We start from the raw sequence: 11,868 nt of genomic DNA on the forward strand, positions 1-11,868 counted from the left end.
CTATGAAACTCTAAAATTCACCAACATAGTGAATGCAAAATTGTATTTATTATAATAATATTTTGCATTTCTCCTATGACAATTAAGGTTGAACATTTTAACATACTTTTATATTTTTTAAAGATTTTATTTATTTGAGAGAGAGAGAGAGAGATCATAAGAGGGGCTGGGGGGAGGCAGAGGGAGAAGGAGAAGCAGATTCCCCACTGACCAGGGAGCCCAAAGCTGAGCTTGATGCCAGGGCTCTGAGATCATGACCTGATCTGAAGGCAGACTTTTAACTGACTGAACTGCCCAGGCGCCCCTGTTTTTTAAATGGTAATTTCTACCTGTATTTAATAAATATTTTAAAATCTGGGTCTTGCCAGGGTTTCAAAAAATCATATGATTGAAGTAATTGTCGTAGTTTAATCTCACACCATTTGTTTAGATTCCAAAACAGTTCAACAAAATGAATTCATGTCTACTCTGTGTAATTAATTTCTAAACCATTAGGGATAAGACAAAAGTTACATAATGTTTTTATGTTAGCATTTCATGATCTTTTTCTTTACGGGTTTGTATACATATGCAGTGGCATATTTGGCAATAAAAATTAGAATTTTAAAGGGCCTCCAAGGATATAAGTATGCATTCAATATGTTAAGTACCCTTTTTCATATTAGTGGTTTTAGTAGTAGTGTTCTTTCAAGTTAAAGAATCATTTTTTAAAAATTATTGATTTACTTATAAGAACACAAAAATGGAGATATTTCAGGAATAAATATTAGAATTAAAATTATTTTACTCCACCTGACATAAGTGCTATGATTTCCAGAGAAATCAAGGAAATGGACCACAGGTTCAGTCCATCAACTAAGTATCTGGAAAATTACTTCAACTGATGCAATAGTCTAGAAGATACAGAGAGGAAGATCTAAAGGCTGTAGTCTAGACCTGCAACATGTTATCAAGAATATGCAGAGCAAAAGGCACAGAAATGTAGGAATATTTGAAAGTTACTATTTTTATGTTGTTCAAGGTGGTTCTCTCAACTAAGGCAGCATTTTATATGCTACTTATTTCCCTTATGAAGTCTTTGAAGCACTGTCTAAACTTGAACAGATTTAGGGCGCCTGGGTAGGTCAGTCAGTTAAACGTCTGCCTTTAGCTCAGGTTATGATCCCAGGGTACTGGGATCAAGTACCACATCTGGCTCCCCGCTCACTGGGGACCCTGCTTCTCTCTTCTTTCTCTGCCCCCCACTCCCACAGTCGTGTGTATGAGTGCTCACTCACTCTCTCTCTCACAAAAATAAATAAAAATACTTAAAAGAACTTGAACAGATTTATGGATGTACACTACTTCAATGTGTGTAATGCTATCAAATCTTACCACTTAACTTTAGTCATCTGCACTCATAGTAAAGAACAGAAATCACACTGATATACACTGATGTGAAATTATATTTGTTATACAGCATAATAAAATGCCTCCCTCTAGATTTTAAACTTCATGACATCAGAGCCAGTATCTGCTTGTTTATAATTCTGTTTTTAATGTTTTTCTTAGTAACTGTTGCATGTTGAAAAATTTAACATGCATATGTTGAAAGTATAAAAATAAGAATTATTACCTATAACAATATCAAATTACATTTATATATGATAAGAATAAAAATGGAAACATTTTAAAAATAAAACATTTTTATCTAAAGCAACTATAGCGTGAATAAAGTCTGATTTTCTGGCTTTAGAGTAAACAAAATGGCTTTATTAATGGCATAAGCAATTGAGAAGGAAAATGTGAATGCATACAATATTTACCAGTGAGAAGAGAATATTCTTTAAATATCAACCATATGTAGAAATAATTGGTTTGATTTAGTTTTAAATTATTCATTTTGCAACGCGGGATGTAAGCATGCCTCTATAGGCATTATATCTCAGAGGGAAAGATGCATCTATTCTAGTTTACATCTGATCTTTACTTTTGTTCTTCAAATTAAGTCCTTCCAAGAAAAACTAAATAAAAAAGTCTCTTAGGGTTAATAGAATAACCCAAAACACAGACCCAAAGCCATTGCATCTTCAAAGCTATTATTTGCTGAAAACCTGTACTTGTTGCCATGGAAATTATCCTTATAAAATCTATATGTAGAGATAAAATAGTAAGAATAGTTTAACTACAAATAGTGTAGAATAATGTATAGAAGAAAATTGAAAATTGAATTATGACAAAAATTTAACCAAAGAAGATATTTTTGTGTTAATAATGTTATTTTTTTATCAGTTCACAATGATCGTATTATTTTTGCATTAGAAAGTTCAAAAAAGTGAATTAAGTTTAGAATGATTTTGTAAGTTCACTGATGTCTTCCAAAGTTAGAGGAGAAAATGTTCATCACATGATTTATATTTACAGTTTTTCTAGAGAAATAGATACAAATATTTGTGGTTAATAGGCAGTCAAGTCGATTTTCATAAAGTAAAATGTGTATGTAAATTTCAAGAGTATGATTTGTACTATTAAGAAGCACTATATACCATAAATTATATAACTTTACAGAATTTAACTTACCCCCCCACCTCCAGAAAGAAAAAAATAATGCTTTCAACCAAACCCAAGGCTAAAAGGATAAAAATAGAGTTTGCTGAAGGGAAACATAGGTATACCCATATCAGTGATCCTTAAACTTTAGCATTCAAAGTAATGACATAGGGGGTTGGTTAAAACACTTATTTCTGGTCTACATTCTCAGAGCTTCTAACTCAGTACCTTTGGAGTGGTGTTCAGAAATTTGCATTTATAACAAGTTTGCAGGTGGTACTTCTACTGGTGGTCCAGGGACCACACTTAGAGAATCACTGATCTAGGTCCTTCCCTGAGGAATATATACATATATGTCCCATCTTGCTTATGCATTCATTTATCTGTGGACGCTCGAGTTGCTTCTATGCTTTAGCTATGGTGAATAATGCTGCTGTGAACATGGGAGTACAAATATCTCTTCAATACCTGCCTTTTAATTCTTTTGGATATATACCCCAGGGTGGAATTGCTGGATCACAGATTACCATACGGTAATTCTATTTTTAATTTTTTGATAAATTGCCATACTACTTGTCCACAATGGCTATGCCATTTTACATTCCCACCAGCAGTGCACAAGGGTTTCAATCTATCCACCTCTTTGCCAATACTTGTTCTCTGTTTTCTTTATAGGAGCAATCCTAATGGATGTGAGGTGGTGTCTTGTTTTAGTTTTGATTGGCATTTCCCTAATTATTAGTGTTGTTGAAAATCTTTTCATGTGCTTATTGACCCTTTGTATACCTTCTTTGGAAACATGTCTCTTCAAGTCTTTTGATCATGTTTTAATTGGGTGGTTGTTGTTGTTTATCAGTTTTATGAGTTCTTTATATTCTGGATGTTAATAGTTTATCAAATATAAGATTTGGAAGTATTTTCTCCCATTCTGTGAATTACCTTTTTACTCTGTGGATAGTGTCTTTTGATGCACAAATTTTTAAAATTTTCATGAAGCTCATTTTTGTTCATAGCAAAGTGCATTTAGTATCATATCCAGTAAATCATCATCAAATCCAGTGCCATGGGGCTTTTGTCCTATGTTTCTTCTAAAATTTAGTTCTTTATAGGTCTTGCATTTAGGTCTTTGATCTACTTTGAGTTAATTTTTTATTTGGTAATACTAAAGTATTTCCTAATCTTAAAATACAGATAACCAAAATTCATGCCAAGTGAATTAGTTTCTTTTAAGGATATATTCTTTAATTTTTTTTTTCTGAATCCACCCTATTCACATAATGAATATAGTCAAGTCAGTATTACCTCTTATTACTCCTGTGTGATAAAGAAAATAGAGAAAGGGTTAAGAGGTATTTTTCCCTGTAATACTGTATTAGAATTGCATGTAGGCTAGGAAGGGATTATAAGTCATTTGAAAAGTCTCCTTCAATATTGAGAGTCACCCATTTAGAATATTGACCTGATTGAAGGTCATTGTTAAAACACATGGTTATTGAGCCAGCAACTGCCAGAAATAGCAGGATTTCAATAAATAAGTATATTAACTTATGAGAGGAAAACTAATTTTGGAGCACACAAACAGATTTGGGTAAAAGAGTAGAGAAGTTTAGGAGAAGAGCACTAGATATACAGACTGGACCAATGGGAGGATGTCCAAATGGATTGAAACATTTAAAAGAACTAAGAAATCTGCCCTACTTTTCATAGTTACCTGTGACTCCCATCCTGAAGAACATGAAAAGTTTAATGGGTATTAAGAATAAGGAATTTAATTGGTATAAAGAATAAGGGATAACCTGAGCAGATTTTATCTTACTAATGATGAGTAAAAATACATGAAGCAAATTGTTACATAAGAAAATAGAAGATCGTCATATAGTTAAAAAAGAAGGCTTAGCAAGTTTGGTGAACAGTCCAGAAAGACTGGTCTTTCTAAACTTTGTTCACACATCTGCTTAAAACATTTAATTGGTTTCCATTGCTCTTCAGGTAAAGATCCATTTTTTTTTAAGATTTTATTTATTTATTTGACAGAGAGAGATTTATTTATTTGACAGAGAGAGAGAGAGAGAGCTCAACTAGGGGAAGCAGCAGGCATAGGGAGAGGGAGAAGCAGGATCCCCACTGAGCAGGGAGCCCAATGTGGGGTTCAATCCCAGGACCCTGAGATGATGACCTGAGCCGAAGACAGCCATTTAATGACTGAGCCACCCAGGTGCCCCTGAAGATCCAAATTTTTAATACAGATCTATCCCCTACTTGGCAACATGATCTACTTCTAGGATATTGTAGGTCATTAGTTTCACTTGTTTTCCAAGTTTTATTCATGTAATCTTTCATTTTTTAGTGTTCCAAACCCACTCCTTTATAAGGCATTTGTACAAAGTAGGTGAAAAGTAACCTCATATGAATATCTCCCTTAATTAACTTGGCTGATTTTCAGCTCAGGTTCCATTTTATCAAATAAAAGCCTTGCTTTATTTATCAGATCACATTAATTTACATCATACTATCTCACATGTGTCTCATTCTCCTCTTTAGCATTTATCAGAGTAGGAAGTTATGTATTCATATGATTATTGAATTAATGCCTTCTTCGATTATACTTCAAGTTTTGTGAGTNTTTATCAGATCACATTAATTTACATCATACTATCTCACATGTGTCTCATTCTCCTCTTTAGCATTTATCAGATAGGAAGTTATGTATTCATATGATTATTGAATTAATGCCTTCTTCGATTATACTTCAAGTTTTGTGAGTGTAGGGACTGTGTCTGTTTTTCTCAATGTATCTCCAGCTCTTAATGTACTAAGTTGTACATGTTAGAGTTTTGTAAATAATTGCTGAGTAAATAAGTTAATCTCAAAAATATTTATGTAGATTTCATCTTCCTAATAGTTCTCCCCCACCATTATATTCTAATGCCCTTTTCCAATAATATTCACAAAAAGAGACATTATATTTTGTGGTTGCACTTCAGAATGTTATTCAAATTAAATCATAGATGGATGATATTCCTGGAAGTTGGACAACATGATGTAACTGAGAGAGCAGTGTGTAAACTACCAAGAATATTAAATTATAAGTTTGTATTGACATAAAAAAGTACAAATGAAAGGAAAGCTGGGTTAATTACATATTTTCAGAGAATAGGAATTCTAACACACCAAAACAAATTCCATATAAGATATAAATATTTAACGGCTAACTCTTCTATTTCCAGTGCAGTGATGTGGTGGGAGAAAAAGAAAACGGATCTCCTAGACTCACTCATCATTAGGTTTGTAGTTTTTAAAACACAGTGCAAATTATATAAAGCATCTGAAATATTTGCATCATTATATTGTGCTTCTTTGGATTAACTTAAAATCAATTCTGTAGTTATTGGTACAAAAGCCAGTAAGAGCTACTGAGAAGATTCAAGTAGAAAACAGTCATTTGCCAAATCCTCTGATACCAAGACTCACAAACTTAATTATGTGCCTGGTTTTTCATCTTTCATCTAACCCCCAGTGAACATTTATTTTGAAAGAACCAGTAATAAATTCAAAGACAGGACAGAATCCATAGGGTGAGAATAAAAGATCAACATCTGGCTCTAAGTCTTCTCATATGCGTATATTCAAGCAATTACACAGACTGAGCAACTGAGAATTGAGTTTACAATCTCATTGCAAATTTTTAAAGAACTCCATACGTCAGTCCTTTCATTTTTTTGTGACTTAATCTATGTTCATGTTTGAACCTGTCCTCTGAATTCTTCAGGACTGATTTTTTTTCTAATGTCATATGTGCCTCAGGCAGCATCCAGCTATCAGGTCTCTGCACACCTAGGAGCTAATTGGTGGAACTGCTTTCCATAAAATATTCATAACAGGAACTATTTTTAAAGTTAATTTCAAAACTATTTCTCTTTTCATTTTTATCTCAAATATTGCCACTGAAATTTTATGTGATATCTCTACTTACAGACGAACCCAAAAGGTATTGCAAGTTATGAACTTTACTTAGAGAAAAGATGGTGTGACTTCACAGTCAGTGGCTCACTGTTTTGCAGTTTGGTTTTATTGAAAGTCGACAGGAACCACTAATCACAGAAGACACTATAAGAACTTATACATTCATTTTCTTGAACCACTTTGATGTTTTCAAGTAAAATATGCTTTATTTTCTGTAAGCCATTTGGTCCTGAAAAAAGAAAAAGAAAACAAAATTTAATACTGCTATACAAAAACTAACACATTTATTTTCTTTCCTTTTGTTTTATTTGTATTTCTAAGTAATTATATAATTTTATATTTCTAGAAAATTATTCCACAAGTATAACATGGAATTTCAGGGGTCCTGAAGTTCACTATAAATAATTTCTTTCATTCAAGGAAGTATAGGAAGCTCATACCTACTCCCTAGCTCCAACAGAATTTACTTAACATTTTAATGCTCAATTATTTTATCAGCAGAATTAGAATAATAATACTAACATCATAGTATGAATAGGGTGATTAAATTGGGTAGTATATTTAAAATTCCTTCAAAAGTTAAAGTTTCCATAAATACTACCAGTTCTATCTTTAGTTGTTTGTTTTTAATTAATGTAATGATTTTGTGTGGGTCTGTATCATGACTTTACTGCAAGAAAGAATATTATGAAAGATATGTTCAAGTTTTAATGTTCATTGCTATCTATAAGAGTAAAAATGATTAATGATATTTAATATACATGCATTCCATACATTTGGTGTCCTAAATATCACTTAAAGACTTCTGGGGTAGAAAAATTGTAAAGTGTGCTGTCTTAATGAAAATAGAATCCTGTTTCCAAAGAAAGTAAACAAGGAGAATAAATAAAAGTATGGTGAAGTATAAATTGTAACACTGAATATTAATATTATTCCTAAAGCTGTGTAAGTATTGAAAGTTGATGTTTTATGCTATGTTTTATTCTATGCTAATAATAATATAAACTAATGAATGTTTCCTGGATGCTTTCATGATATTATTTCATGCATCTTACATAAAGGAACATGTGGACCATAAACAGATATACTGAATTTTGCTATCTCCAAAGAGATTATGGAACACAAATTAAATATACAAACTCCCTATAAACCTGATACAACTGAACTAAAGATCTTTAACTTGTGGGATTATTGACAGACTAATAATTAGAATCATCAATTTGGCTTTAGATATATAAATTTCACAATTCGAATGGGCATGTTACTGATGACAATATTGTGTTTATATTCTGTCATCTTTAACAATGTTGCAATGTAGGTGATTTCTTATATATGATGTTGATGCATATTAAAATTTCAGATTTATTGCTTTAAACATCCAATATATTTATGTATTTTATATTTACTCATTTATTTAACTTTTTGTAGCTCTTAATTCTTCTTACACCTCCTTCACTCCATGTGAAATCATTTTATTCAGCCTGAAGAACTTCTTGTACTATTTTGGTAGTGTGCTCTACTGGTGACTAATTCTTTTAGTCATGTGTATGTGTGTGTGTGTATGTGAGGGGGAAGAGAGAGAGAAGGAAAGAGAATGAATATCTTTATTTTGCCTTTAATTTTGAGTAATATTTTTAGCTGGATATAAAATTCTATTGAAGGTTTGATAAGGGGGTGGGGTAATAGGCAGTGAGGTTCAATCCAGTTCCTAAATTTAATGCTCTAGATGAGAAAGCAATCAGTGATAGCATGCTCAATTTAGAAGTTTAAACACTTTCTGATTCAGATCACTTTATTCCTACAAATATGATTTTTAATCATTGAGACTATCTTAATCCAGTGTGTTTTTCTAAATTAATATGGAGGAGAGTTTGAGGATATCCAAAATCTATAAAATTAAGACAACTGAAGTACTTACTAAACCAAGTGAAGGGAATAAAAATAAAACCAAGGAATTCAGAAATTCATTTCATTGATGGAAGAAAATTGGAATCTTCATATCAAAATGAGTCTTTAAGAACTAGAATAATTAATAAAAATTTAGTCATGTCATTATTGCAAAACAAAATAAAGCAAAGTATTAAAGCACATTGAGTTTGCTAAAATTTNAAAATTGGAATCTTCATATCAAAATGAGTCTTTAAGAACTAGAATAATTAATAAAAATTTAGTCATGTCATTTTGCAAAACAAAATAAAGCAAAGTATTAAAGCACATTGAGTTTGCTAAAATTTAAAAAAATCAAATTGACATTATATACATTTGCAATGCCAAATAAAAGTATATAGTGAACCAAAATCTGAAGAAATTATGGGAGAAAAAAAATGACTGTGACATTAGCATTCTGTACCATGAAATTATTGTTTACTACAAGTGCAACTGGATGTATATCCATTCGGTTGGCCAAAATGACATTACATAATTATGTTTTTGCCCTTATCTTTAGATTCTATTCGGTCCTCATACACTGACTGATTCTTGAAGCAGAACTTTTAACCTAGACTATCCCTTGTAACAACACCTGGTGATGGATGTGGAAATGCACTGCCCAGATCTTCTTTGAAACAACTTATTACCCCAGCTGTCAACAGATAGCCTATAGCTTTGAGCTCCCCCAGGATATACCTTGTCTGCATAGACTCATATATAAAGGTTATGTNGCACTGCCCAGATCTTCTTTGAAACAACTTATTACCCCAGCTGTCAACAGATAGCCTATAGCTTTGAGCTCCACCAGGATATACCTTGTCTGCATAGACTCATATATAAAGGTTATGTAATGTGAGCAGCTCATATCCACTGACTAATTGAGGTGGGGACACAAAGGCCTTGCTATTTTGGCCCAATGTGAGACTTCTCTGATGGGCTATATATGCTCTCCCCTATATGACTGATCAAGGCTTTGTTGAGCCTGCATCACAGTTCAGCTTTTTCCTTTGGCCAACACTTTTTTTTTAAAGATTTTATTTATTTATTTGATAGAGAGAGAGGCAGCTGGCGAGAGAGGGAATACAAACAAGGAGAGTGGGAGAGAAAGAAGCAGGCTCCCAGCGGGGCTGGGAGCCCGATACAGGGCTTGATCCCAGGACCCTGGGATCAGGCCCTGAGCTGAAGGCAGACGCTTAACGATTGAGCCACCAAGGCACCCCATTGGCCAACACTGTTTCTTCACCATAAATATTCTGTATGCCAAATTCCCATTTTAGTGTTTACTTCTGAATCATAACTTGTGGGACATAGGACTCACTGTGACATTACAGAAACCAGAATACAAAAAAGAAGGGGCCTTGTAGCCATGCATGCTTGGTATTAAATTTTCCACTTATTCTACTTACATGAAAAAGAAATGAGGCTATATTTTATCTACTTACATTATCATAAAACTTGGTTATGACTTTCTTGATGAACAAACAACCTATGTTGGTCTAGTACTACATATAAAATGAAATATGCAACATTATTAGATACTGGTAATTGAAATACTCAACCTGTTATTCAGATGTCTATTAATTTAAAGAAAGATACTTGAATACTAAATAAGTGAAAAGAGAAAAGGAGAATCTAAGTACATTTGCTTTTAATACACATCAAATCAAGAGATATAATTTTTTATTTGAGGAAGAATAAAAAAAAGTCTAGCACTCAGCACTGGNACTGGAGGAGATAATGCTAAGTGAAATAAGTCAAGCAGAGAAAGACAATTATCATATGATTTCTCTCATCTATGGAACATAAGAACTAGGATGATCGGTAGGGGAAGAAAGGGATAAAGAAAGGGGGGGTAATCAGAAGGGGGAATGAAGCATGAGAGACCATGGACTCTGAGAAACAAACTGAGGGCTTCAGAGGGAAGGGGGGTGGGGGAATGGGATGGACTGGCGATGGGTAGTAAGGAGGGCACGTATTGCATGGAACTTTACATCATCGAACTTTACATCAGAATTCGGGGATGTACTGTATGGTGACTAACATAATATAATAAAAAAATCATTAAAAAAAAGTCTAGCACTGGTAATGAGATCTTATATTTTTAACTAACCCATCGAAAGTGGCTAGAGCTTGAGGAACACAGCGCTGGAGACGTGCAGCAGCTCAGAGGTGGTGAATAGTAGCTCTTCAAGTCTGCAATAAAAAATGGCCTCCAATAAAAATACATTGCAAAAAATGGGAAAGCAACCGTGGAGAGTGAAAAATAGAAGACAAAGAATTTGTAGTGGGAACAGTACTAGGCTGACATGTAATGAATGGGAAGGTGGAGCATTTCCTGAAGTGGAAAGGATTTACAGATGCTGACAAGACTTGGGAATATGCAGAAAATTTAGATTGTCCAGAGTTAATGGAAGCATTTCTTTTCTTTACTTTTTTTTTTTTTTAAGATTTATTTATTTGAGAAAGAGAGAGAAAGAGCATGAACAGAAGGAGCAGAAGGAAAGGGAGAGAGAATTTCAAACAGACTCTGTACTGAGCTTGGAGCCAGTGGAAGGGCTCCATCTCACCACCCTGAGACCAGGACCTGAGCTGAAACCAACAGTCAAATATTCAACTTACTACTATGCCACCCAGGTGCCCCGAAACATTTTTTAATTCTCAAAAAGCTGGTAAAGAAAAAGATGGTACTGGGGTGCCTGGGTGGCTCAGTCGTTAGGCATCTGCCTTCAGCTCAGGGCGTGATCCCGGCATTCTGGGATCGAGCCCCACATCAGGTTCCTCCGCTGGGAGCCTACTTCTTCCTTNCTTCTTCCTTTCCCACTCTTCCTGCTTGTGTTCCCTCTCTTGCTGGCTGTCTCTCTCTCTGTCAAATAAATAAATAAAATCTTAAAAAAAAAAGAAAAAGATGGTACAAAAAGACAATCTTTATCTGATAGTGAATCCGATGATAGCAAACCAAAAAAGAGATGCTACTGATAAACCAAGAGACTTTGTTAGAGGTCTTGATCCTAAACAAGTAATTGGTGCCACAGACAGCAGTGGAGAATTAATACAGCTCATGAAAATGATAAGAGTCAAGTGGGACAGACTTGGTGCTGGCAAAAGAGGCAAATGTGAAGTGTCCTCAAATTGTAATTGCCTTTTATGAAAAGACACTAACTTGGCATTCTTGTCCAGAAGATGAAGCTCAGTAATTGTTTGCATTGCTTTTCGTATGCATTTATATTTATATATAAGCATGCATATTTATATATATGTAAATCTGGATCTTGGTTTTTTTATTTATTAGTGTGAAGAAATAACATTCTAATGAGAATCATGTATGATATGTTCATTTTGAAGTAGTGGTGGGGGAGTTTTGTGGTCTTTTGCATATATAACACTGATTACGTTGAATAAATAAAAGCTTTCTGTAGTTGCTTACTTTATCAGAGAAGAGTATTTGAG

The 11,868-nt window shown here is 33.6% G+C and overlaps 1 pseudogene; it reads left to right on the plus strand.

Moving 5' to 3' along the window:
- Positions 1-10,626: 10,626 nt before the first annotated feature.
- LOC100484785 lies at positions 10,627-11,615 on the plus strand (annotated as a pseudogene).
- The last annotated feature ends 253 nt before the right edge of the window (positions 11,616-11,868 follow it).

This window comes from Ailuropoda melanoleuca, chromosome 2 (genome assembly GCF_002007445.2).
Source record: "Ailuropoda melanoleuca isolate Jingjing chromosome 2, ASM200744v2, whole genome shotgun sequence".
NCBI classification, from domain to species: domain Eukaryota; kingdom Metazoa; phylum Chordata; class Mammalia; order Carnivora; family Ursidae; genus Ailuropoda; species Ailuropoda melanoleuca.